The sequence below is a fragment of the Falco peregrinus genome, chromosome 1, assembly GCF_023634155.1.
Source record: "Falco peregrinus isolate bFalPer1 chromosome 1, bFalPer1.pri, whole genome shotgun sequence".
Taxonomy (NCBI): Eukaryota; Metazoa; Chordata; class Aves; order Falconiformes; family Falconidae; genus Falco; species Falco peregrinus.
The window spans coordinates 65,078,862-65,104,120 of NC_073721.1; the positions used below are offsets into that span (position 1 = coordinate 65,078,862).

At 46.0% G+C, this 25,259-nt stretch overlaps 1 protein-coding gene across 21 annotated transcripts in view; it reads right to left on the reverse strand.

The window, feature by feature from the left end:
• The window catches only part of NRXN3 (neurexin 3), a 1,021,997-nt gene extending 997,304 nt beyond the window's left edge, over positions 1–24,693 (reverse strand). For 12 of the 21 annotated variants that reach the window (XM_055812565.1, XM_055812553.1, XM_055812545.1 and 9 more), the window contains exon 1: positions 24,436–24,692. The gene's annotated coding sequence lies outside the window, so the exon portion shown is untranslated. Of the gene's footprint in view, positions 1–24,435 lie in introns of all 21 variants that reach the window. The other 9 variants (XM_055812570.1, XM_055812560.1, XM_055812519.1 and 6 more) reach the window with 2 other exon arrangements.
• Positions 24,694–25,259: the final 566 nt, after the last annotated feature.

The following is a 25,259-nucleotide window of genomic DNA, read 5'->3' on the forward strand; positions in this document are numbered from 1 at the left end:
TTACCTTCCTTTGCATTACCCCTGTTACTGTACTTCAGTTCTGGCCTGAAGAGACTTCTCCAACAGCAAAAGAACATTTAACCTCCGTGATCCTTGCAACTTTTGGTTTCCTTGAGATAGCAAATGTACAAAACAAGCAGGACTGGGAGCACTTTAAAGCATGGCTAGCTGAGATTACTGCAAGGCTTTTTTTTTCTCTGACACAGCATGCCAAAAGTGACATTCCTATAAGAGGCAGGGTTTCCTAACACCACTTCTGCCAAACAGAGAAACTTACCTGGGAATTGGGTCATTAAAACAGAGGGCCTGGCTCACAATGAGAGATGGATCGATAAGTGACCTTTGACAGACTGGAGCCACTGATCAATGATTACTTTTTTATTAAATGGTTCTTTTCCTGTGCCAGCAGGGACTCCTTCCCTCACACACAGCATTAACATTAACCTTTGCTGCACAAGGATTAAAGGAGACAACACCACAGAGGACTGTCGAGGAAGGAGTGAGCAGTAGGAAAAAGAAGGCAAAACAAGCTCAGCCCAGGGAAACACACTCTTCCCCTCTGCTTAGAGGGGTGGCTTATGCTGCCCAATTTCACCAACACTACTCCACCCTCCTCTATTTGTTGTACATAAAACCTGGCAAGTTAGTCTGGAAAAGAAGGCAGCTCTCAATATGATTAAGAAGGCTGGGAAACGAGGAATACCCAGTGCAACATAAATAAATTAGCCACACCACCACAATGAAAATCAAGGTCTACAATTCAAAAAGAAGCTGTGCTGACCCACAGCTCCCAGGCCTTTAACTGATGGCAGACACAACCTGAAGCCTTTCTATTTCACTGTCTGGCACCATCCCAAAACACTTCTGCTTCTACCCATGCCAGCCTGTTTGACTTCAAACCATTCGCTTCTCCTGAGTGAACATCAGTCACACCAATCTGCAAGAGCTATTTTGTGAGATGGGGGAAAAAAAGCCCCTTAGGGAAAAGCACAGCTCATCAAATGTGCTGTGCCTGGGACTTGGGTTCAATCTTAACCCAGGTCTCCTGGGGTGACTCTGTACACTGATCAGGTGTGCCCTTTAGCACTGTGCCCACAGCAGAACGACCAGGTGGAAGAAGTTTTTTAAATGGATGAAAGACTGCAGGCATGACACATGAACACAGAAAAACCCAGCAGATGGCAGGGAATCAGGTTCTTTCTGCTTTTGAAGGTGGCACACTCCAGCATAGCTTTTACTATGAAGGCTCTGCTGGCTTCTCCATATACTTCTTTGGATGATATATCTCACAGGAACTGAAGGAAGGATCATACGTTTTCTTCTCACACAGTCTTGACTTCATTACTCCCAGTAAGTGTTGCACCATAGTTCCCAGTGAAGAAAAATGTCTTTGTTTTGGTGCAGTGCCAAGAAACGAAGCGTCATTTGAGCCTCAGATGAGAAGAGCATGCTACAGGCAGCGCAGCCCTCAGCAAAAGGAAACATTTGGCTAGAGAGAGAAACATGGAAACCAGAGAACATGACAAGAAGTATCTAGTTCAACTTCACCTCATACATCTTGCATGCATATAATTCACGACTATATATTTCAACAGGTGACATCCAGGACAGCTCAGACAAATCTGAAGTATCTCCCCTCTCTCTCAAAGAAACAGAAGACATACCCAGCTGAAGTCCACCTCATCAAGCCATTACCAATGCCAAAGCAGCTGCACTGCTGGCAAAAAGGCATGCCCTGTTCGTTCTCCTCTGGGATGGTCAATTAATTCTTTAAGCCATCAGCTTGACGTGTGAACCAGTAACTCTGCATGAGCCCTCCCTGTCGGAATACAGTGAATGCCTGCGATCTCCAGAAGAGAGACGCTTACTGCCCTCATTGCTTCATTTTGGGTTTTGTTCATGCAGAGAGAAAGGCAGTATGGAAGAAACTGATAGGAAGGGGATGAAAACAAACCATGTCCACTAAATCAGAGAAGAATAAGACAGCAGAGTGCTAATTATTATCAACAAAACAGATCTCAATCTTTAGGATGAGGTCAGGGAGCCTTGTCAACTACTTTGCACAGAAAAATCCCACCAGACATGACAAAGCTCTCTCAGCTAAAGAAGGCAGTAAGTTTCAAGTCTTTCCACACCCTTGTTTCAAGAACACATTTCTTGGTCTTGTAGGCCTCATTTCTTTCAACATACTTACATGCTCACTGGTGTCTTCAAAGTCTCAAACTGCGTGTACAGTGTTCCCTTGCATGCTCAACTTCCTCTCTTCCCTCATCAGAGAAGAGGGAGGAGGGATAGCAGGTAGATCTTGTATTTTAAATGTACAGAATCGTTGCACAGACTAAGAAATTGCATTATACATGCTGTTTCCAAGTCATTCCAATTTTGTGCTTCCTTACTACCTTCAGTAGAGTTGCTGGGCCTCACTCCTTTCCCACTCCCATAGAGCAAGCCTCTTCACATCCTCGTCACGCACAGCAGCCATTACCAACCAACATCAGCTCCCCAAGAGACCTTCCACTAGCGGAACAAGCAGAGAAAGCTGAGCTCTTCCAAGGGTAAGCACAAGCCTCTCCCTCTCCATACAGAGAAGTCAGGGAGGGATGAGGATAAACTATTACAGATTCTAGCCTCAGGCCGGTCGCTTGATGGAAGGTGTGTTTTTCATTCCTAGTTTTTACCAAAGAAAATGTAATTAGGGGCTTTGAAAAGCAGTGGCATCCAGAAGAAAAGTGGCAAGGGCCAACATGAATCTTCTTGCTGACTCCACAGTTTCCCCCAGAGAAGGAAACAGACCAAAAGCAGATGCAGCCAGCCCCAGGAAAGAGGGGCAGGACTAGCTGCAACAGATATCCCACAAGAGAGCTGCAGAGACCCACAGTGGGAAATGAAGGAGCAATGCCATAACAATGCTATCTTGAGTCCATACCTGGGACTGCGCCCACAACATCTTCCCTCCACAATCCATGCATCCATGTTTTGTCCTTCCTGTTGCAAGTTGCATGTCGAGTCCTTCCCAGGAACTTGGTCAAACTGCAGTATTTGAGGAGCAGATGAGATGAAAGAAGGAACATTATCCCTACCCCCTTATCCTATACAAACCTGCACCCTCATTTCTTCACAATGCCTTTACATGTTCATTTCCTGCAGTCCTCTGTGTAGCTGATCCATGCGTTTCTCCTCACTATGAATTACTACCCTGTCCAATAATTTAAGTGGGCCAAAAGGAGATGATTCTTCAAACTTTTTCACCACGGACACAGAGTTTGATATAAAAAAGAACCCCAGTCACCTGAGTGGGATCAAGGAAGTTGATAACTGAACAAAAAATTGGCATCTTCTTCGCTAGCAGGCCTTAACATTTAGAAACTTGCACTTGTTTTTTAACAGATCTTACACTGACTTCAAGCACATTTAAAATTAACAACAAAAACCTACAAAACTTTCTTGCTATTTGTCTAAGATCCTAACATAAGTTGTCATTGGCAAATTATATTCCATTAAAGGACACTAACAATTAAAAAAAATCATTTTTCTATTTGAGTACTTTATTTGCTACCATCACAAGCAACACCTGATATTAACAAAACTGAAGGATTAGAAGGGAAAATGCCCTTCACCTAAATGCTTTCTTCATGTGTTTGCAGCATTTTGTGTCAAGTCAGTTTTACTGTTTCTCTTGTAAGCAGTCAGATCCCCCGTTAGTTGAGCTGGATTAGAGCCATACAAACAGGAAAGGAAGAACACATATGGAAGTGTAACTGCAGAAACTCAAATATTAGCAAGTGAGCCCAAGGAGACCACTTCTTTCTTCAGCTAAGTAAAATGAAGCTGCTGGGCATCCCTTAAACAACACACATGCACTGAAAATCCTCTGCCTCAAATAAACAAACACACATTTCCCATCAGGCACAAAAACATATTCAACGTTCAACAGACAGTGTCAATACTGACTACAGTCTCTTTTTTCTTACTTCACTAAAACACGCGATCTGCTTTTTGACACACTCTACCCTAGAAACATGAGACATCTATGATTCATTCTGCAACCTACCTCTCCAATCAGACACCTAAGGGGAAGTCATGTTGGATGTTTTGGGGGTTGTTTTTACATCAAAGAACAAAAATATTAAAAGCATTGCATTTCTTTGGGGATTTTGTTCCTCCTCAAAAGGAGTCTCGTCACTTAATTTTTCCTTTCCGCATTTCCCCACGCTTCCCTCACATCCAACCCACTGCCTGGCATTTCTTCCTTTCCAGAGATTGTCTCTTTTTTCCCCCTGCTCATTCCAGACGCCTGTTCCAGTGCTGCCTCCTGTCTCTTCCTTTCTGTTCCAAGCTGGCCAAGCTCTTGTGCAGTTTGTGCAGATGTCAGTGGGGTCAGCACACACATGAAGCTCTGTTAGATGCACACTTCATAAATCAGGAAGCTACCCCCTGCTCTCTATTCACTTTCTTCACTCACAAACTTTTTCTCTAGTCCTCCTTCCCAGCCTCTCCTGCTTCCCTATATCCTTTTGTCTCACTGAAAGCTTAGTAATTTTCTTCACATTTTTCTGTCTTGCTCGTAAAATTTCCTTTTTCTTACCTATTTTCCACCCACTTCTTTTGGCTTCTTTTGCTACCAGACTGTCATCTATGCTGTTAGCCACAACCACACCTCCAGTAGCTCTACAGTTAAATCATTTATTAGACTCCTTTAACTTTCCCCATTTGCTTCTCTGAGTCCTTACCCCTGCCAGTTCTAAATCACATAAACCCCAAACCCACACCCTGTCTCCTCCTCCTCTCAAATAACACGATCTTTCACTGGGAACTGACTGCTCGTATCGGAAGCAATTACCAAACCTTTTTGCAGGGGTGCATGATGATGTGTTAAGAAGATGGCTTACTAAGAACTGATTGGAAGAGTTAAGCGAACCCTTCATAATCAAGACCAACTCCATTTGAAGTTCAGACAAAGGTTAGGGCTGACTGTTCTGGGGCAACTTATCCCTAGAAACAGAGAAAAAAAGATACAGCTGAGACATTTGGCTGTTGACAGAGCTAAGGACACTGAGAAGTTCCAAGGCAAAAGGAGCCAACCCCAGCAGCCAAGTGCTAGAGCAGCCATTTACCTCTTCAGAATTCAAACTCTACACACGATCAGCAGGCAACTGTGTAAGGCAACTTCCAGCTCCTTAAAGAAGCTAAGAGTAATGAGTCACAGGGGAAGCATTTATGATGCTAAGAGTTTCACCTGGAAAAGGAGAGTAGCACCTGCACAGTAGGCTGACCAATAAGACACATCAGGAGACAAATATACACACATCCTCAACGCCCAAGTAGTAAGTCAGGGTGGAGTTTTTCAAAGTCTGATGCATGATACTCCACATGAAAGGTGCTTGCAGAGATCTGTTGCTCCTGCACCTCATAGGAAGATTGCCTATAGCATCACCCCCAAACTTATGGCAGGTTACATTGTGACATGACATATTACCCAGCCAGATGAAAAAGTGTGTCTGTGGGTAGCAGACAAGGTAGGCAGAGAACTTAACAAACATACAGCCAGCTGTGATTGAAAACTCTGAAAGTCTAAGGTCTCTGCAAACACCCAAGCTAAAAGCAGAGGCAGTCTCCTGGATCGATTATGCATGCATGCCACAGAAAACAGGCTGCTAAAGTGCCAGAGCCCTGCTGGATAATTTATAGGCTGGTGTTAGTATTCACAGAGCGGTGGGCTGAGTTCAAAGGAACGAGGTGGAGAATAAAAGTTTGAGCCTTATGAAAACACTGTCACAGTAAGCATGAGCCTCAGTTCCACGAGGGGCTTCACTTGTGCAGAGTACAGGCAGAAGACAGCAGATATTATCACAGCAGGAGCCAGCAAGTGCCATCTTGGCACAGGGGCAGAGAGTTCAGGGAGAGTGCACAACCAGAGCGTGCAAGTGTGCATATTTTGCAAGTATCTGAGCACATGCCTGCTTGGCTTTTGGGAAAGTTTGGGAGAGCTGTGTGCCAAACAGCCCATGACCCATCGTCTCCCACAACCCTTCTTCACAATCCTCTTGATTCTCCTAGGTCTGCCATACACCACATTTCCTAGGCTACTTCTGCCATGGAGATAAACACCAAGCAGGGAATAACTTCACATGAAGACCTCCACATGCCATTTTCACTTATGGTCTCACCAGGATTTGAAGCAGGACTTCAGGGAAGAAATTAATCACACTATGCCACCCAAAATGCAAGCTTTATTTAGGTGAGCTTGAGTTTTCCAGCTTTATTACTGCCTGAGCCTCTTAGCCATCTAGTTACCAGGAGAGAAAGCTGGGAAGACAGTGAGGTCATCAATCTACTAAGCTCTATGTCTGCTCACGTTTGAGATTAGACACAACACCAACAGCATTAGAATAAGTACTGTGTGGTTGACTTCAGCAAAGACGTAAAGCAAAGGCTGCCTCGCCTGTCTTCTCTGCTCTCTCTGCAAGGCTACTATAAAACCAGATACTACAGATATACAGGTGCACACCGGGTACTGCCGCCATTCACCATAACCACCTAGCACAGGGAAAGGAGTACAAGAGAAAGCCCAGTGCACAGACAAGGTGAACTAAGGGGTTTAACCAACATTTTACTGTTGCGTGCATGCCCAGATACCACCTTTAAACACCTTGTCACAGCACATTTCTGCAGCTCTCAGCATACCTCTCTTCAGCCTTATTCATTCCAGAAGAGACTAATCTGAAGATACAAGTAATTTTCTAAATTAAGCTTTCTGCTCTTTGCAATGCATAGCGGAACTGGGAAGGCACACAGGAATTTGGTATCAAGTGTGCTCCTAGTTCACCAACAAGTACTCATCTTACTTCTTCCTGCAGGTTAGTCTTCTGGGACATTCTGTCTGGATGCAGTACTTGAGACTCAATCAACTATAGAAAAATACCTTTATCAGAGGCCACAGAGGGGCACGCTTTAGAGAAACCTTTTGTTCTACATTTGGACAGCACCACACACTACAAGATTCTTGCATATGGCTGAGGGCTACAATAATATAATTAAATAGATTAACAGTCACTAAAACTAGACTCCTCTCCATACAACTGCAGTTGCATTTTTCTTCATAGAGTCTGGAGGACTAAAGTATTGATAGATGCCAATTCTTTTAATCATGGGGGGGCTGCAGAAGGAGTTGAAACAAGGAACCTGTGTCTTTACTGTTTTGAGTGACTGCACAGAATCTCCATGAAGGTCTGGCAAAACTCTTACATGGAATACGTAACTTGATTAGGTCAGTTTCTAAATATGTGGCGATCATCAGTTTCTTGACAATTAATCTGTAGTTAGTCCACAGTATGGTTTCAGGTGGACTTTCAACAGCAATGTTATTAGAAGTCTGAGGATAAAGCTACATGGTGCACAGCACAGAATTTTGAAGGTTGGCAGCATCTACTGATAAGTTTGACAACCATTAACTGAGAGAACAGTTTCGGATAGAATCTCAAACCAATCCTAAGATGAAGAGTGTGCTAAATGTGATTAACTAAATCTGTCTGTTGTCTATGATCTTCAATAAGAAGAGTTTAAACTCCTTCTATTGAATTTGAGACCCATTTTAGAGATAAGAAATAGAGATAGTAATTTGCTTTTGTCATTAAATAACTCAATGGCAGAATGAGGAGAAAAAAAAAAAGTTTGTGCCTCCTGCCCTTTCCATTTGATTATTTACCTCTGACAGTATAAAGAAGGGAGGTGTTGGGGGATAAAAAAAAAAAAGAAAAAAAACCCAAACAAAAACAAACACAAAAAACCCCCCAAAAAAACAAAAAAAAAACCACCATCAAATAAAGCACATGGAAACATCTGTACAGAGTCTGACAAAAAGAGGCTATAAAGCAGACAGAAAAACTTATGTGGAAATAGAGGGAAGAGGTATAATGTGTTTAACATGGAGAGAGACAAAAATTACAGAGAACAACCACCAAATCTGAAATGACATATAAATCAGTTTACAAACAGAACCATTTCCCCAGCACAATTATGGTGACAGAAGAATCACTGGAGAGCTTTAAGAAATCATTCACTGAGCACTTACATTGGATAATCTAGCAAAGGGGCCCAAGAGACCTGGTTGATCTTAAAGAACAAACTCCTCTAAGCACAAGAGCAGTCCAATGTCTGGGAAGTCAAGTGGGTGTGGAAAGAAGCAGGCAGCTGAACGGGAAACTCCTGACAGACCTTAAACACAAAAGGAAGCGAATAGAAGGTGGAAGTGGGGGTGTGCCCCCCCAGAGCAATACCGAAACTCTGCCTTGGCACGTAAGGATGAAAAGTAGAAGAGCTCAAAACTGCATCAAAATCCACAGAACGTGAAAGGCAGCAAGAAGGGCTTCTAAATTCACACTGGTAGCCAGAGGATGACTAAGGAAACTGTGGGCCCAAAGTTGAACGGGACGGGGAAGTAACAGTAAAGGGAAAATTAGGTCCTCAATGCCTTTTTACTTTGGTCTTCACTGGCGAGGACTGTTCTCAGCTTTCCGGTTCCATGTGGTCAGTGGAAGGATCCAGGGGACTGAAAAACTATCCACAGCAGAGGAAGACTGAGTTAGGGACCATTTAAGCAAACAGGGCATAATCAAGTCCCTGGGACCACACAAGATGCCCCAACAGCACTGGCGGATGCAACAATGGCTGATGTCACTGTCAGATCATGCTCAGTCACATTGGAAAGATCACAGTGATTGGAGGAGATTCCTGATGACTGGAAACAGGTAAATGTCGCACTTGTCTTCAAAAAGGACAAGAAAGAAGTTTCAGGGAATTGGAGACTGATCAGCCTAACATCAGTCCCAAGGAAGGTTATGCAGTAAATCCTCCAGGAACTCATTTCCAGGCATACAAAGATTTGGAACAGCAACACGGACTTACCAAGGAAAAAAATCAGCCAGATAACCTTCTGTGACAAGGCGGCAGGCCCAATGAAGACAAGGAGAGCACAACTTTTGAAAGAGTTTCCAATAATACAATTGTAAACATCAATATGTGGCTGCATCAGGGGAAGCTCAGGTTGGACATTATGAAAAAGTTCTTTACTGAGAGGGTGGTCAGTCACTGGAACAGGCTCCCCAGGGAAGCGGTCAGAGCACCAAGCCTGTAAAGAGTTCAAGGAGCATCTGAATGATGCTCTTAGTCATATGGTTTAGTTTTAGGTCATCCTGTGAGGAGCAGGGAGCTGGACTCAGTGATCCTTATGGGTCCCTTCCAACTCAAGATAGTCTGTGATTTCATGACTTATAGACAGCCAGAACCAGCCGGTTGTGTTTCAAAGCACATGGAAAACTGACTGGACCACTGCACTCAAAGGCTAGCGGTCAGTGGTACAACCACCCAACAGCAGCCAGTTACTAGGGGTAACTGTCCTCAGGGGTTCTTTGCCAGACTTGCTGCATTTTGTCAATGTCTTTCTTGTACTGGGGAGGCCAGAACTGGACACAGTAAGTAGGCGTGATTCCACAAGTGCTGACTATGGGGAAATAATCCCATCCCTTGTCCTGCTGTCTATGCTTCTGCCAACAGAGTTCAGTATATGATTAGCTTTCACCACTGCAAGAACCATCTTAATGGTTAGGGGCTAGAGCATGATATGCAAAGAAGCTGGGAGAGCTCGTTATGTTCAGCTCAAGAGCAGAATACATGGTCCTCATTCTCCATACTCTTCAGCTCCTAACCTAAAAACTCTACAACCAGCTGTGAAACCTCACCATCCATTAAGTAAGCATAAAGGATGAACTGAAGCATGGAGGCATTACAAGCCCAAAACCACAGTGCTTTTAATTACTTGCATCCAAAGGTCCACAGAATTCTGTAGTAGAGCCAGGAATAACCCCCAAAACAGCCAACTCCCTTTTCCATAAATGCTTGCCCCAAAAATGTGTTCTAGCACTAAAGGTCCCATAATTTTGCAGTTTGTCTGTATTGGAGGATTCCTGGAAACCACTTCACCCAGAATTACTTAAGACTTGACTGAACAGTTCAAACTTTAAGTTTTAGACCATTTTAACTACTCACCATTGCACACGCACTATAAAACATGCAGCTGCATCTAATGTCCCTCAGTCACTTCTGTACTGCTGAACAATAAATGGCATGGCAGGCCAAAGTGGGAGATGGGTACTGGCAACACAAGGGTTAACAGGAGACACATTCATAATATGCCTGATGTTGGCATACTGTGTGATGATAACAAACCACACAGTAAAAGAGAGAGGACATCACAGCATCACACAATGTTACTTGATATAATTAAATTTCAGAAAGAACACCCTAAAATGACCTGATGTCTAGCCCACATTTTGTGACCCTCTCAAGGCAACACCCAAAACAAGACACACGTGTGAATGCAGCCACTGGCACAGGCAGAGCCCCTAAGGCCAAGCATGCCTAAGCTCCCCAGCAGCATGGTACAGCCACACATCTGGAATGACTGCTCACTGTGCAGCTGAAACAGAGCCCTCCACAATTTCAGGAACTCTGGCGCTCCCCAGTATACAGCCATATGCACAAAATTGTTGCCTGTTAACGGCATTAGATAGTTTTTACACCACCTTGGTGAAGTCAACACTTCAGCTAACAAAGCTTTTGCATTATGCCACTTACTTTGGATATTCATACTGCCGAGATCCCTCAGTCTTTTCACAGCATCTTTTTAAATACACAGCATCAAAATCCTGTGCTTACTGTTTCATTCTCTTTCCATAATAAAAATTTTGTTTCCCTTAAAAACTGCAGTGGACACTTCATTGCTGAACTAGTGTGTCTCCCTAACTACATCAGATGAATGATGGGAAAGTTTGGGACAGAAAAACCTCATCAAGTGAGAATTAAGCTGTTTAAATAAAACAGATGGAAGACGCAGACACAAAAACACCAAAGCAGAGGCCACAGCTTGAATTATTGTTGTAATCCTTTGCCACAAGCCTACAGAAAGCTTGAAAACAGTTAAGCTGTCAACATGCTATCATACCACCCATCCTGCTGACCAATCTTTGTTTTTCTGTACTCCCCCAGTTATCTATGTCCATCTGTTGTCTCCTGTCTCATCCTTAGCTCTCTAGCTCTTTGGGGCAGGGAACATGTTTTGCCCTGTGTATGAACAAGGATTGTGTAGGTGCTACCACAATAGACAGGGATAACAACAACAACAACAATAATTAGGTTATATCTTACTATCTCTTTGGGTTGCAATGTTTCCCTCCTGACTTCACAGCACTGTTCATAAACAATTATTACTTGGTGCAATATGGGGCCTCATAAACAAATAATTCCATCCCAACCTGCCTTCCACCATTTCACCAGTCATCCCTTGAGGTCTGAATCTGCGAAGCTCTCCATATGCTCCAAATGGTGAGTGTGCGTGAACTAAGCTCCAGAAGATACCAGCCTTGCAGTGCTGCAGGACTAACACCCTGCATATAACCCTGAGATTTTCCTTGGACAGAACAAGCTTCCTACACACAAACTGTTGCCTCCTACTTTTGTGTGTCAAACCTGACTCACTTCTAGTGACAAGAAGTAGAGGATAATATCTTCATCCTCCACTCACTCTGAAGAATGGAAAGAGCCTGCAGTTACAAGTTTATGTAAGAAGGCGGAAAACAATTGTATCATAAACTGTGCACGCATATAGTGGCCAAGCCCAACATTGTTCAAGTTCAACAAGCATATATTCCTGGATGTTCTGTTAAACCAGAAGGAAGGAGCTTCCTTCTTTGAGGTTTGTTAAGGTAACCAGCTGTCTGCAATGGAGATGCTCAGAAATTCGCTCCTAGGCCCAACTGGCTCCAGATAGGCTGTTCACATAAATCTAAGATTCAGGGAAAGACAGAACACACCACATAGTCTGTCTTGGATTACTTACTAGTAGCCACTGAAAGGTTTTGCTGAACCCTCAGGGAAGAGCCCCATTCCCAGAGTAACATCTTCCTCTCTGGAAGTGCCACGAACCCCTTTCACAAGTACTGAAGTGTATGTCTTTACTGAATCAGGTGTTAGGTTCTCTCTTCTCAAATCCATGGGGTGCTAACGCACCTCCTTGCAATGCCTAATCCACACTACTCTGCTTTAGGCAACTGGAAGAAAAGATGTTGCAAAAAGGAAAATCCTTTCTCCTTGTCTACTACATTTGATGGAAGAGCACAGAAAAATCATCTTGTAGTAACTGTGACACACGATACAAATCTGCAGCGTATTTTAACAGGTGAAAGCAGAAGTGTAAGTCTTCTTTTCCATCTCCAAATCATTTCTCCAAATCTTCCCAGTGTAAATTAATTGGTAACCAGAATAAGAGTCTCAAGTAACTTCCATTTCTTAGTTACAAGGTTACAGAAAGCCAGACCAGCCCTCTGCTTGTTCGTTATCTGCAGAAATAGAAAGGCTTACAGTGCTGGATGCTAATGTGACACTAGCAAACGCACAAGCTCCCTCAGGCTTTTTGGGGACATGCACTGTAAAAGTGGATTGTGCCAGAAGCATGGAAGGTGCTTCAGGGGCATTTGCAGAGGGAGTGTTTCACCCTGGCCCTGCCCCGCCATGCTCCCACCACAACAGCGCGTGAGGGGAGAAACCTGCCTTTCAGGGAGCGCGAGAGGTGTTGGGACCAAACATCAGGAGTTCAGACAGCCCATTCCTCTTCTGAACTGGTCAAAACTAATAAAACAGCCTAGATAAAATCTGACGTCTCTTTGTCTCATCTGCTCTTAAAACTTCCTGTGATGAGGGCACTACAGCCTCTCTCAGGAATCTGTTTTCATGCCTAACTATCCAAACACTCATGAAGCTTTTCCTAGCATCTATCTCCACATCTTCCTTGCTACAAATTAAGCTGATTACTTCTTGTCCTGTTCCCAGTGGACACAGAGAACAATTAATCACTGTCTTCTTAAAACAAGCTTTTAAATATTGGAAGACTTTCCATGTCCCTCATCAATCTTCTCTCTAGACTAAACCACCCCAGCCTGTCCTCGCAGGTGGCGCTCGCTGCTCTGGCTGCCCTCTCCTCATCTCCTTCCACTGTTTCTGGTTTTGCTGTTCATGCTGGATGCAGTGCTCTGCTATGGCTTCAGCAGCAGCTGCTGGAGTAGAAAAACTACCGCCTGTGTGCTACACGTGACATTCCTGTTAAATATACCCTAAAATGAGATTTGCTTTTTTGCAACGTCACCACACTGTTGACTCACGTTCAGTCTCTGACTCACTGTAGTGCCTCCCAGAACCTTTTCTGCAGTTCTGTTGCCTGGTTTGTTATCCCCCATTTTACATGTAGGTATTTGAATTCACTATCCCAAGTGCAGTACTTTTCATTTGTCTTCAATAAATTTCTTCTTACTGAATTCAGACCATTTTGCAGTTTAATAGGTATTTGACCTATGTTGTGCCAAGAAAGCAAATCAGCTTCCGGCCTCACGTTACACATCGGCAACAAAGTGAACGTGGAAGGAAGAACTGCTGTGATCAGGTAAACTTCTTAGAAGAGTTACTGTCTTATCAAAGGCCTATCAATGTGTTACTCCCTTTTCACTCTGCATTTCTACCATACACTGTGGTCTTAGTAAACAAACCGTAGCTCGCTCTAGCCTCCTAAAATACATTTATTCAATGAAATTACAACCCTCTGAAAAAAAAGTACCACAACATCCCAGGCACCATTTTACCCTATGACCCAAGGTAGTACCAAACAGAGCTGCTAACAACTCATTAACTAGGTCACATCAACCAACAAGGAAGACAGGGACACATTTACAAAACTAATTATATTGAGCTAAATCCTTAAGACCCGACTCAACAAAATTATGTCTTTTGGTCCACTATTGTTAGATACACCCTAGATACGTATTTGATTAATGATTTACATGAAATTACATAAAGGATCAACTTATTTCCTTGTATTTTCCCATAAAGCCCTTAACATTTGATTCACAGATATGTAGTAGGTATTTTAAATGCATATACCTGAAATTATATTGTCTCATACACTCTTTCAAAGTGTTGCATGAGCTGACCAGAAAAGCCAGAAGATTTTGATCCCAGGACTTCAATACAGTATCAGGCATACAGAGTCCCTTGAGAAGGTTCGCCTTAGTCTAATCACAGGATTCCTGCATTCCCCCATCTCTGTCAAAACAACAGAATAATCAATAATTTAAAATTTCTTTTCTTCATGGTCTACAAAAAGATTGCAGCATGTAACCGGCCATAGTAACAGAACAATCAAATAAACTGGAGTATCTCCTACAAATTAAGAAGGACATTACTTGAATGCATCTAGAGGAGAGCAACAAGGCTGCTGAAAGGCTGGAAGGCACGTCCTACGAGGAGTGGCTGAGGACTCTGCATTTGTCTAGTTTGGAGTGAAGGAGACTGAGAGGCGATTGCATTGCTCTCTACAGCTTCCTGAGGAGGGGAATGGGAAAGGAAGGTGATGATCTCTTCTCCCCACTATTCAGAGGCATGATGTTTAGGAATAGTTCAAAGATGCACCAGGGAAGGTTCAGACAAGATATCAGGAAACACTTTGAGAGAGGCTGACCAGACACTGGAACAGACGTCGCAGAGCGATGGTCAATGCCGCATGCCTGTCAGAGGCACTTGCACAATGCCCTTAATATCCTTTTACTTTTGGTTTGCCTAGAAGTGGTCAGGCAGTTGGACTCAATGATCATTGTAGGTCCCTTCCAACTGGAACTGTTCTGTTCTATTCTGATACATGAAGCCTTCTTTTCAAGGCACTCGTAATGCTTTACAAACTATAACTCTGAATCTTCCATGGATGGAGAAAGTGATGTCTTGTGTGAAAAACTGGTTTGACAGATTCCAGAAAAGCACTCCAGAATCCTGCTTCTTATGTTAATGATTAAGGGCCATCCTGCCTGCTCTGCTGCCACTCCATACCACTATAGTGATGTCCATGGGTCATGCATTAGTATATGCTGAGGGCCACCTGGCTGAAAAGCAACTTTGTGGAAAAGGATCTGGGAGTCCTGGTAGACACCAAGCTGAACATCAGCCAACAACATGCCCTTGCACAGAAGGCAGCTACTGGTATCCTGGGGTGCATGAGAAGTGTGGCCAGCAGGTTGAAGAAGGGGATCCTCCCCCTCTGCTCAGCACTGGTGAGCCAAACCTGGAGTACGCCCCCCCCCCGTACAAGAAAGAGATGAACGTAATGGGGAGAGTCCAACAATGGGCCATGAAGAGGACTAATAGCATCTCTCATACGAAGGAAGTCTAGGAAACATGGGACTGTTTATCCTGGAGGACAAAAGACTTGGGGGGTCTTATCAACATAAATAAACACCTGAAAGGAGGGTGTAAAGATGACAGAGCCACCAGACTCTTTTCAGTGGTGCCTAGTGACAGGACCAGAGGCAATAACCACAAACTGAAACACAGGAGGTCCTGTCTGAACATCAGGAAACATGTTTTTACCATGGGAGTGACCAAGCCCTGACACAAGTTTCCCAGAGAAGTTGTGGTGCCTCCCTCCTTGAAGATATTCAAAAGCCATCTGGACATGGTCACCTTTTCCATTCCAGGGGCCCTGCTTAAGCAGAGGGTCAGATCAGATGAACCTCAGAGGTCCCCTCCAACCTCAACCATTGTGATTCTGAGGGTTTCAACAGCCAGCAACAGGTCAAAGAAAACTTCCTGGAAAATAGTTGTTCCATGGCTGTTCCTTTTCAAATGTGTCCTGATGCTACAGCAGATCCTTCTGTAGTGCGATATTGCAGATGGTGCGGAAAGGAATTTAGCAGCCAGGACAGGCTGCTTCTCAGGATAATGCTGCCATTTCATTTATTGCATGATCTGACCGAGATCACTTTAATTCAGGCTTAACACAATGCTCAGAAAGGTCAGACAGGTTATTCCCTCCTTTCCATTATTTCCCAGAACTAGTGAAGACAGAAAGCACAGTGGTCAAAATAATTCAAATCAAACCGTTTAATGCCATAAGAATACATTGCTCACATCAGCAGAGAGGTTTATTCCAGATAGGATCTCAGGCTCAAGCAAGGACTCTTATCTTCCCTATGCATCCCTAACACGTGGAAGCACAAAAAGAGGGCAGCATAGCCTCCCACTGGCTCTTCCAGTCTAATGAACAGAAGAAATTTCAGCCAAGCAAGGGAGCGAGATTTCACAATCTTGTCTCACCTTCCAGTGCTCTGAGGATCAGAAGAGAAAACGTTAAATGTGCACATCACAACCTTATATCTGTGTTCAGTGACTGACGTACCCACATGCAGTAAATGAAGGTCAGTTCAGCTACTAGATAACTGCAAGTAATGAGAGCAAGTTCACCATTATGACTGGTGCCTTAACTTGCACCACAGCTTGATTAATTTATAGATACAACAGTAACTACATAAGCAGAAAATCAGGAGTGCCAAAATGAACAAAAAGCCTCTTGAATGCTAACATGCCTTGAAAAACCTCTCTTCAATTTTGCTTTTTAATAAAACTGAAATATTTAATTACTTATATTTCATAAGAAAATACAGTTGGCTACGTGGTAATTCCTTAGCACACATCAGCTGAAAACTGTGTGGTTAAAGAAGAAACAAGACTCTCCTTTAAGAAGAGCAAAGGACTCTAAACTTAAAGGTGAACAAGCTTTTCTTCAGTCCTTTCCTTTCTTCCCTCCATGACTGGTCATGAAGACAGCTGACAGAAGGTCCTTCCACACATCCCTCACCAGATCCCGTTCCTCCACACTCCATTTAGTTTCTGCAGTTCAAGCAGATTCCTTTTTCCCCTGAAATCAATGCTTAATTAACACATTATTGGGAAAAAAAAAATGGGCTGCCACAGCAGACTGAAATGAAGCCAGCACCTCCCTGCTCTGCAGATGCAGCCGGCCTCATCAGACAATTACCCCGCTGGAGAGCTCTTCCTCTCCTCATCCCCCTTCAGCTGCCAGAAAACATATTCTTGCTTAGTTACCTTCCTTTCCATCCCCATGGGACTCTTCCCCTCCTTAGAAGTGGTTCACAACAGTAGGAAGGAGAGAAAGTAGAGGGAGAAGGGGAGCAAGTACTGTCTGGGTAGCCTCACAGTATGACCGATGCCTCACCTTTAATCCTGTCATCCCCACGGGAGCAGCACACCGATTCCCCTGACGACACCTCCCATCAACACAGCAATAGGATGAGCAGTGCAGCAGGCACAGGACAGTATGCTTTGCCATGAGCAGATGCTCCCAGGGTCAAACTCACAAGCAGATTCTAGGACTACGCACAGCTGTTACGTACCCAAAAGGGCAGTAGAGAAGCTACCGGCAGCTTCAAAAGGTTTACATCATACCTCCCCCTATCCTCATCAATTATTCTATCCCATTCCTTGGCTCTCATCCGGCTGCTGGGAGGTACTTGGATGCAGGGGATGCTGCAGCACTGTCAAGGGCATTATGAGGCAGGCCTAGGCCTTGGGTGCCCTCCCTGCTAATTACACACGCACCCTCACTACAGGGTTGGTGCAGCAGACAAGACAACAGAGTCCATGAACTCCTGGGCTGGGCTGCCCTAGTTCTGAAGAGAAACATCAGGATCTTTGAAAGAGTCTACTATCCCAGAACTGTCATTCCCAGGATTCAAAGCCACTAGTGTTAATTAGTTCCCATGATGTGATGGATGACAAGCGGCAGGGCCAGGAATGACACAAGCAGATTGTATTCGAAACAAGCCGTCCCTCACCACCAAGGGCAGAGTAAAGGAATTTGGAAAGGACGGAAGCTGAGCACACTGCTGAGAGACGACAGATATGCTGACAGAGTCCCCCTCATCCCCGACATCCCCTTCCCAACACCCTGGCTCACTCCTGCTGCCAGCAGACAAGAAACAGGCAGGGGAACATGCCCAGGAGAGAATTCAGGCACAGGGCTGACGGGAAAAGCTCTAAGAGACACAAGGAAGCAAGGCAGATGAAGGGCCCTGCTCTACAGCAAGGGGCCACATTTCAGAACGAGCTGAACTGATGGCTGTGAGCACACCCCTGCCACCCTCTGCAAAGCCACACAGCGATGCTTGCAGCAGCCCAGAGTCCCGAGAGGCTGCAGGCTTTATACAAACAGAGGACTCTGCCAAGATGGTTGCATGGTGTACAGCTCCCAACATCTGCCCACAGTGCTCAGAGAGTGCCTTTTTCTGGAAATAGCAACAAGAGAAATCATATCCCCATGTTTCCTTAAGGAAGAACACAGGATCTTCCAACGTCACTGGCATATTTCTATTAGGAATCTTATTGCTCAACTCTTCCAAGCATTCCACTACAGGGACACTGCACTTCATCCCTGCTAGACCTCAGTAAAGCCATTCTCAGGCTGGCCTAAGCCAAGCTCATGACTTTTCCATGCTAAAAAAAAGGTGGTGGGGGGTGGTGGGGGAAGGTGCAAACACAAAGTACTGAAAATGCCATCCACTGCCCATAACAAGAAGAAAGGCAGAACAAAATTCTCCCATGCTGCCCTTCTAAAAACATATCTTGGTCTGGCTGTTTGGATTGGCAGAGAGGTCAAAACACCATCTTTGATTCTCAGAGTCCTTTACATACATAAATTGCCTTGGTCTATGCCCATGTGAGGAGAAACCAAAGAAAAGAAAAAGCAAATGGCCTGACCCAAGATTATGCCGCGTGCTAGTTTCAAGAAGCTACCAATCCCTTCAGCATCTTGGTTTCCAAAACGCAAAATATCTTCCTCACCACTTGCTGTATGAATTAAGAGCCTCTGCTAGATTGACAGACTCTGCTATTAACTAGAAGAGGGGGATGAGGGGGAAAAGAGAGCTGATAAAAATTTCCAAAGATTAACCAAAATTTGGGTAATTTCTGACTCCAGCTGCATTGGCAACAGTCCCAAAATAAAGCCTGTCTCCTCTTCATGCTGGCGGGGGCAGGGGCAGATAAAGTTGCTGAGCTTTTTTCCCTTAAACTAAACACCCTGTCTCTTGAATCATTGTCAGAAGCCATGTCATATCCTGGCTCTTGGTTATCATAAAGCTTCTGGCTCCTTCAGTTTGTTCTTGGCCAGATCACTGTATGTCCTTATCCTTGACACAGCATATGACAGCTCAGCCACTATCCAGACATCCACCTGCAAATGCCCAGAATGCAGAGCTGAGAAGAGGGCAAAGGAAGACAGATCAAGGCCGGGGGGGGGGGGGGCGGAACTCTGCTTCTCAAAACAGGTAAACTCCAGAGCCCAGAGGAGGCTACAGAAACAAAAGCAAGAAGTTCAGTAGATCACTGAAACACCACTGCTGCTACAACAAGAAAGGGACTAAGTTCTCCCTTCCCAGAAACATGCCAGACAATCTTGCTCAGTTTGAAGTTATCCTCTAGGTCAAGGGTTTAAACCCAATCCTAACACAAAAAGAGTAAGAGTTGCCAGCACCTGATGTCTTGGTAACTTGCTTGAAAAGGCAGGAAAGTAAGGGAGGGAGAAGGCACATTTTTTTTGTGCACAAACTTAGGTCTTAAAATCCACCGTCATCACTACCAGAAATCATCCTTGGCACCACCTTTCACCTTCTGAACTCTCTGCAGGAACAGAGTTCCCCTCTCACTTCAAGGCTGCAAATCGTTCAGGGTGAGGAGTAAGTTCCAGTTCCACACGAAGCTCACTCTTCTCCATTGGCTGTGCAAGCTCAAGGAAGGACAAAGCACCACAGTCAGGGACTGCTGAGCTACAAAACTCACAATGCAATCATTGAAGTTTACCTACAATAATGCTTTTTTTTCCAACCTTTCCTATTCCTGCTAACAAATAATTCATAAAAGGAGGCTCACTGTGCCATAAGATGATGCTAGTACCTTAATCACTGGGGAAATAAGAGGAACCACAAAGCCAGGGCCCACCTTTATCCCACAGAGTACCAGCGAGGCAATGTCTGGGGGGAGCGGGCACATGGGCCCTGCAGCACCCACAGCCTGTTGCTTAGCTGGCCACCGCATCATCTTCGACAGCAGCCATGGCTGGCCTGCAAGCACAGGAGCTGCAGCATGACAACCAATTCTGAAGTGACTGTGGTAAAAGGGAGGGCAGGGAGAGATCAAAAATTAACTACTGGTGAAGACAGGCAGCTGAGGCAAGATTGGCTTTGGTGAGCACAAAGCACGGAAGTGAGGGAAAGCAATATGTCTCTGGGCATCACCCACACCAACAGTGTGGGGCACAGGACACACCCCTACCCCATCTTCCTGGCTGTAGTTTACCGTTGCACCTCAAGGTCAGGGAAAATGGGGAAAAGCAAAAGGCAAACAATAGCCCTGGACAGACCTATTGATTCAGCTTTTGCTATTGCTTCATGAACTGGAAAAATCCAGAAACATGGAGACCTCAGAGCAGGCACAGCCACACACAGGAGATGAGAAGCAGCAGCTGGCAGAACCGCAAGAGCACCTTCCTCCCCAAGACTGCCTTTTGCCTGGTTGTGAGCTGCCCGTGACCAAGCAAAGAGGTCCTTCACACCCAGGGAAGGAGGGTGCTGAGCAGGTCTGTGAGCCTTCGAGAGGGTCCTGGCCTGCTTGAAACCCAGGAAAAGCCTCCCTCTCACTGCCTCAGCTCCCCCACCCCAGTGCACCAGTCACCCGCAGCCACCAGCTGAGGCTTGCTGAACCCTTCCCCATGTCCTAGATGGGGGAAAGAAGGAAGGAAGGGAGGGAGGGAGGAAGAGACTCTCGTCTTGCTTTGCTCCCCCACCCCAGCCCTTCCCCTGCTCTACTCAAACCCAAAAAGCCGTGGCTCTCCTGCACATCCTACAACAGAAACACAAGGAGCTATCCCCACCCCCCCACCTCAATTCACCAGCCTCCAGCCTCCAGCAGGGACTGCATAGAAATGGCGATATTCCTGTATCGTCTGGATCAACGGCACGGGTAAGTTCAAAGAGGGCAAGGGAGGATGGCACAGGAGGACAAGGCGGGAAGGCTTTGTTTGATCCTGGCTCCAGTGCAGCCCACCCCCTCTCCATCGCAATGCCCTCCAGCTTGGACATGCAAGGAGGCGTTGGGAAGGGAGGGGGCCTGGGGTGCTTATGAATTTTGTTTCCCCCATAAAGGGGACGGCTCACTCCCCGGAGCATGCCTGGCTCTGCCGGAGCTCCCTGGAGTAACCTTTATTCCAGTGTGTCGCAAGCATGTATTTCACGGATGGTTACACTGAATCATTATCACCAGACGTTCATTTGACCAAAATAATGTTATTAGCATCGTCAGGTCCATTCCCCCCCCCCCCCTTCCCCGCGCCCCCCAATTCCTCCCTCCCCAGTATGCATACACTCCCTCCAACCCTGAGGCCCCTGCCATCCACATAGGGCACACCCCTCCCCGACACAAAATCTCATGATGTGTGAGACAATGTCCAGGAAAAGAGCACGGTAAAAGAGGCTGGTGAAATGGATGGACGTGCCTTTGGCATTTACTGCGTTCCCTACCCTCTGCCAATGTTTATCAGACACACACACACACACAAAGACGCACACGCAAAAATCGGAATTAAATCACGGCCTGTCCTAGGTACATGACTATGGGTGTATGAGCGTGTGCACATGTGCCCAAGCTGCAGTCACAGTCCTATCAGGAACCCAAATCTATGTGGCATGAAGCAAAGGTCATCGTGCCACTGTTGTGATGCACTAAAAAAAAAAAAGCCGCAGAGCCATCAGGATGTAACACAGAATTTTCTCGTCAAGGGATGAGAAACCTTCGGAGGGGTGGGGGCTGGGAGGAGGAAAGCGGGTGTGCAGATAGGGGGGATGGGGGGAAATGGCAGAAGATGGGGAGGAAAATGAAGAATACAAAGCTCCACTTCGCTAATCCAAGATAGACAATCCATCCCTTCCCCCCCTCTACGCCCTCCCTCCCCCCGAAATGTTGGTGCAGATGGATTTCTGTATCTTGGTTTTGCAGCAGTGGGGCTAATGACTCCCATACCAAACCCCCTCGCTATGATAACCCCTCCCACTATTTTTTTTTTTTAGACCAGGCTGGAGAATAATGTGTTTTTAGAGATAATGGGCTTTATAAAAAGAAAAGAAAAAGGGCATAGCGCAGACATTATGTGAATAAGCTGCTCCCCGCATCACCCCCATCTTCCCCCAACCACACATCCCCATTTTACCCCCTCCCATCATTCTCCAGCCTTCCCTATCAGCTCCCCCAAGCAAAGGAAAAAACCCACAACACAATCTGGGTAGCCGATCTCAAAATCCCAAGCACTAATCTGCTTGAATTTGTTCTTCCCCTTATATAAGCAGCAGCACGTCAACATGTTCAGTGGAAACGCAGCGTAAAATGAGGCCAGGCTATAGCCATGGAACAGGGGTGATATCGGCAGATATCGCTTCTATCGAGAAGCCATCACCACCAGGATGATGAAATCAAGCAGTGGGCTTTCAGACATTCCATTCCTTTATTTATTTATTTTTCAACGTTTACTCTAATTTTATTTCATTTCATTTTGGTTTCGCTTTACTTCATTCTTTTAAAGGACAAAAGTGAAATAAATAATTAAAAGCCTAGAGACATACCCCACCGGAAAGTGCCCGAATGCTCCAGAAAGAGAATCCTCACCTCTTAACTTCTCTCTCTCTTTTTTTTTTTTTTAAATAAATAAATACCGTCCTGTTGCTCCCATTATCCCCAAACTTCCAACGTTCCCAGCTGCACCTCCCTACTCCCAAAAACCAGATACTTTGTTAGAGACAAATGTTTAAGAAACTGCTAAAGACTGAAAAGAAACCGATAGAGAAATAGAAAATTATGTCTGTACAATAATCTAGTTCGTTCAGCTGATAAAGCGCGTCCAGTCCTAACACCAAGAGCAATAATCTCTGCAGCCTCCTCCCCCCAAAATACTACTAACCGTTAGATAAACTTGCCCAACTTAACACCAATGACTATTTTAACTTAAACCAGTGACAGATGTAACACCCTTCTGGTTCACGTTACAATTAATAACTGACTGTATCATCACGGCAAACAAAACCTTTTGTGATCAATTTTTTCTCCACCTACTCAACATCTCTCTTAGACTTTTCACCAGTCTAGTTAAGAGTTCACCCCCTCAAAAAATAGCCCCTCAAAATATGCATTAAGCACGTATTGGTGAGCGGTCATTTCAATAGTCACCTTTTTAGGAGGGCTGTGTGCTTATCACGGAACAATTGTGTGCAGTAAAAAATAGAGGAGGAACAATTAATATTTAGGAAAACCAGAAATAATTTCTTAAAACTATTTGCAACGAAGCGTTGAACAGTTTGACCACGGAAAGGTGGAAGGAGAGCTTGGAAAAGCGAAAGGCTGAAAGTGTCCTTTTTATAAACGATTCAATGTTTTTAGCCTGAATTCTGCCTCCCCAATCCTTTGGGTTTTCTGCCACTGATCTCATGCTTAATCTTTTTTATTGTTTTCTTTGGGGTGGGGAAGGGGGAAGAAATCAGGGGAAAAATTTTTTTTGAAAGAGAAAGATCTCAATTTTAACAAAATACATCCTCAAAGAGCACTGGTTAAATATGTTACTTCCTAGCTACAAAATACTGCAACTAAAATAAATTTAAAGAGTAAGCAAAAGACAAGTCACCTGCAAAGCATCAGAGTCAGTGCCCTTAGGTAGGAGAATTACATCACTCCCTGACTGAATGATGTTTTCTTTTAAATTATAAAGCAGGTGGATTTTTTTTGACGGAAAAAGAAAAAAAAACCCAAACCCACAGCGGTTATTTCACATACATCTTGCACGAAGAAAGCATTGAACCAACCTTTAAGGTCACTGACTGCCTGAAAACCCACAGCAGTCGCTCACGGTGGAAGTTTTCAGGCAAGACGGCTACTAAATCATTAATACAAACAAATGGAAGGCGGGGAGGAAAGGCGCTACTGTAATAGATCCGAAGACTTGGAAGAGGAAAAAAAATATTAAAGAAAAAAAACTTTCATCTTCAGCCTCTCTTCTTTCCTCATCAATATTTTTTTTAAAAAGAAATCCTTACGCTTTAGTCAAACAGTAGGCTCTCTCTAAGCGTCTCCCTGCCGTAACTCAGCGTAGTGTCGTCTTCTTTTCCGAGAGGGCCCCCCCCCACCCCCATTTTCCACTCCGAAAAGCCCCGCCGTGGGAACTGCGATTTCCCAAAAAGTCGGGCAAAAGGAGCCGGGGCCGGAGCGTCCCGGGGGTCGGTGCGCGCCCGCTCCGCCCGGGCGGCCAGCGCCCAGCCCCGCCGGGGCAGCAGGGAGCGGGCACAGCGGGGTGAAACGATCCGAAATAGTTGTCGTGAGGGGGGTCTGAAGAAACCCACCCGCCGAGCTCCGGAGCGGCGGCGCCCAGCGCCCGCCCGGCGGGCAGCCCCCGCCGATCGATCCGATCCGGGCCGTGCCGAGCCGTGCCGCCCCCCGCCCGCCGCCCCCTCTCACCTCCGCAGCCGGGCGGCCGCCGGCCGCCGCGCCAACTCGCGGCTCGCCTCCGCCGCGGGGCAGGGGGCTCCAGCGTGGCCCCAGCCGCGGAGGCTCGCGGGGGTCCCGGGGAGGCTGGGCTGGGCTGGCCGCGCCGAGCCGTGCCGTGCCGAGCCGAGCCGTGCGAGCCGCGGGCGGCCGCGGGCGGAGCTGCGCAGGGCTGAGCGCGCCGCGGTGCCGGAGCAGCCCGAGCCCCGCGCACGCCGCCGCCGCCCCCTGCCGCCGCGCCCGCCCGGCCCGGCCCCGGCTTTTAAAGAGACCGCGGGCCCGCGCCCCCGGCCCCCAGGCACGGTCCGCCCGGCCTCGGCTGCGGGCACGGCCCCGGGCGGCAGCGCCCGGCCGGGCTGCTCCTCCCGCGCTTGCGGCGGGACCGCCGGCTCCTCCCGGGAGAGAGCTTGGAGGTTCCTCTCCTGCCTCCGGCCCCGCCAGCCTCCCTCTCCTCGGGCGCTGCCTCGCCGGCACGGCACGGCACGGCCGTATTTTTGCCCCTCTGCTCCCAGCACGGGGTGACGGGAGATACAGCTTGTTTTTACCTTCTAGAGTTTGCCAACACTACCCAAGCAAGCAGGGAGCTGCCCTCTGAGCAGCAGGTAACGCCTTCCTCTTGCGATCCCCACAACCCTTAAAGTCCACAAAGATTTTTTTTCTCTCCTAGCTCAGAGTTTGACCCAAACCTACCGGGTGTCCCAGGTCGATTTATACACTGCCCGGGTCATTTAAACCGGCCACTAAGCTTCCCTGTTACCTTGCACAAACCTCTCGAACTTTTTATCCACTCGCTTCCT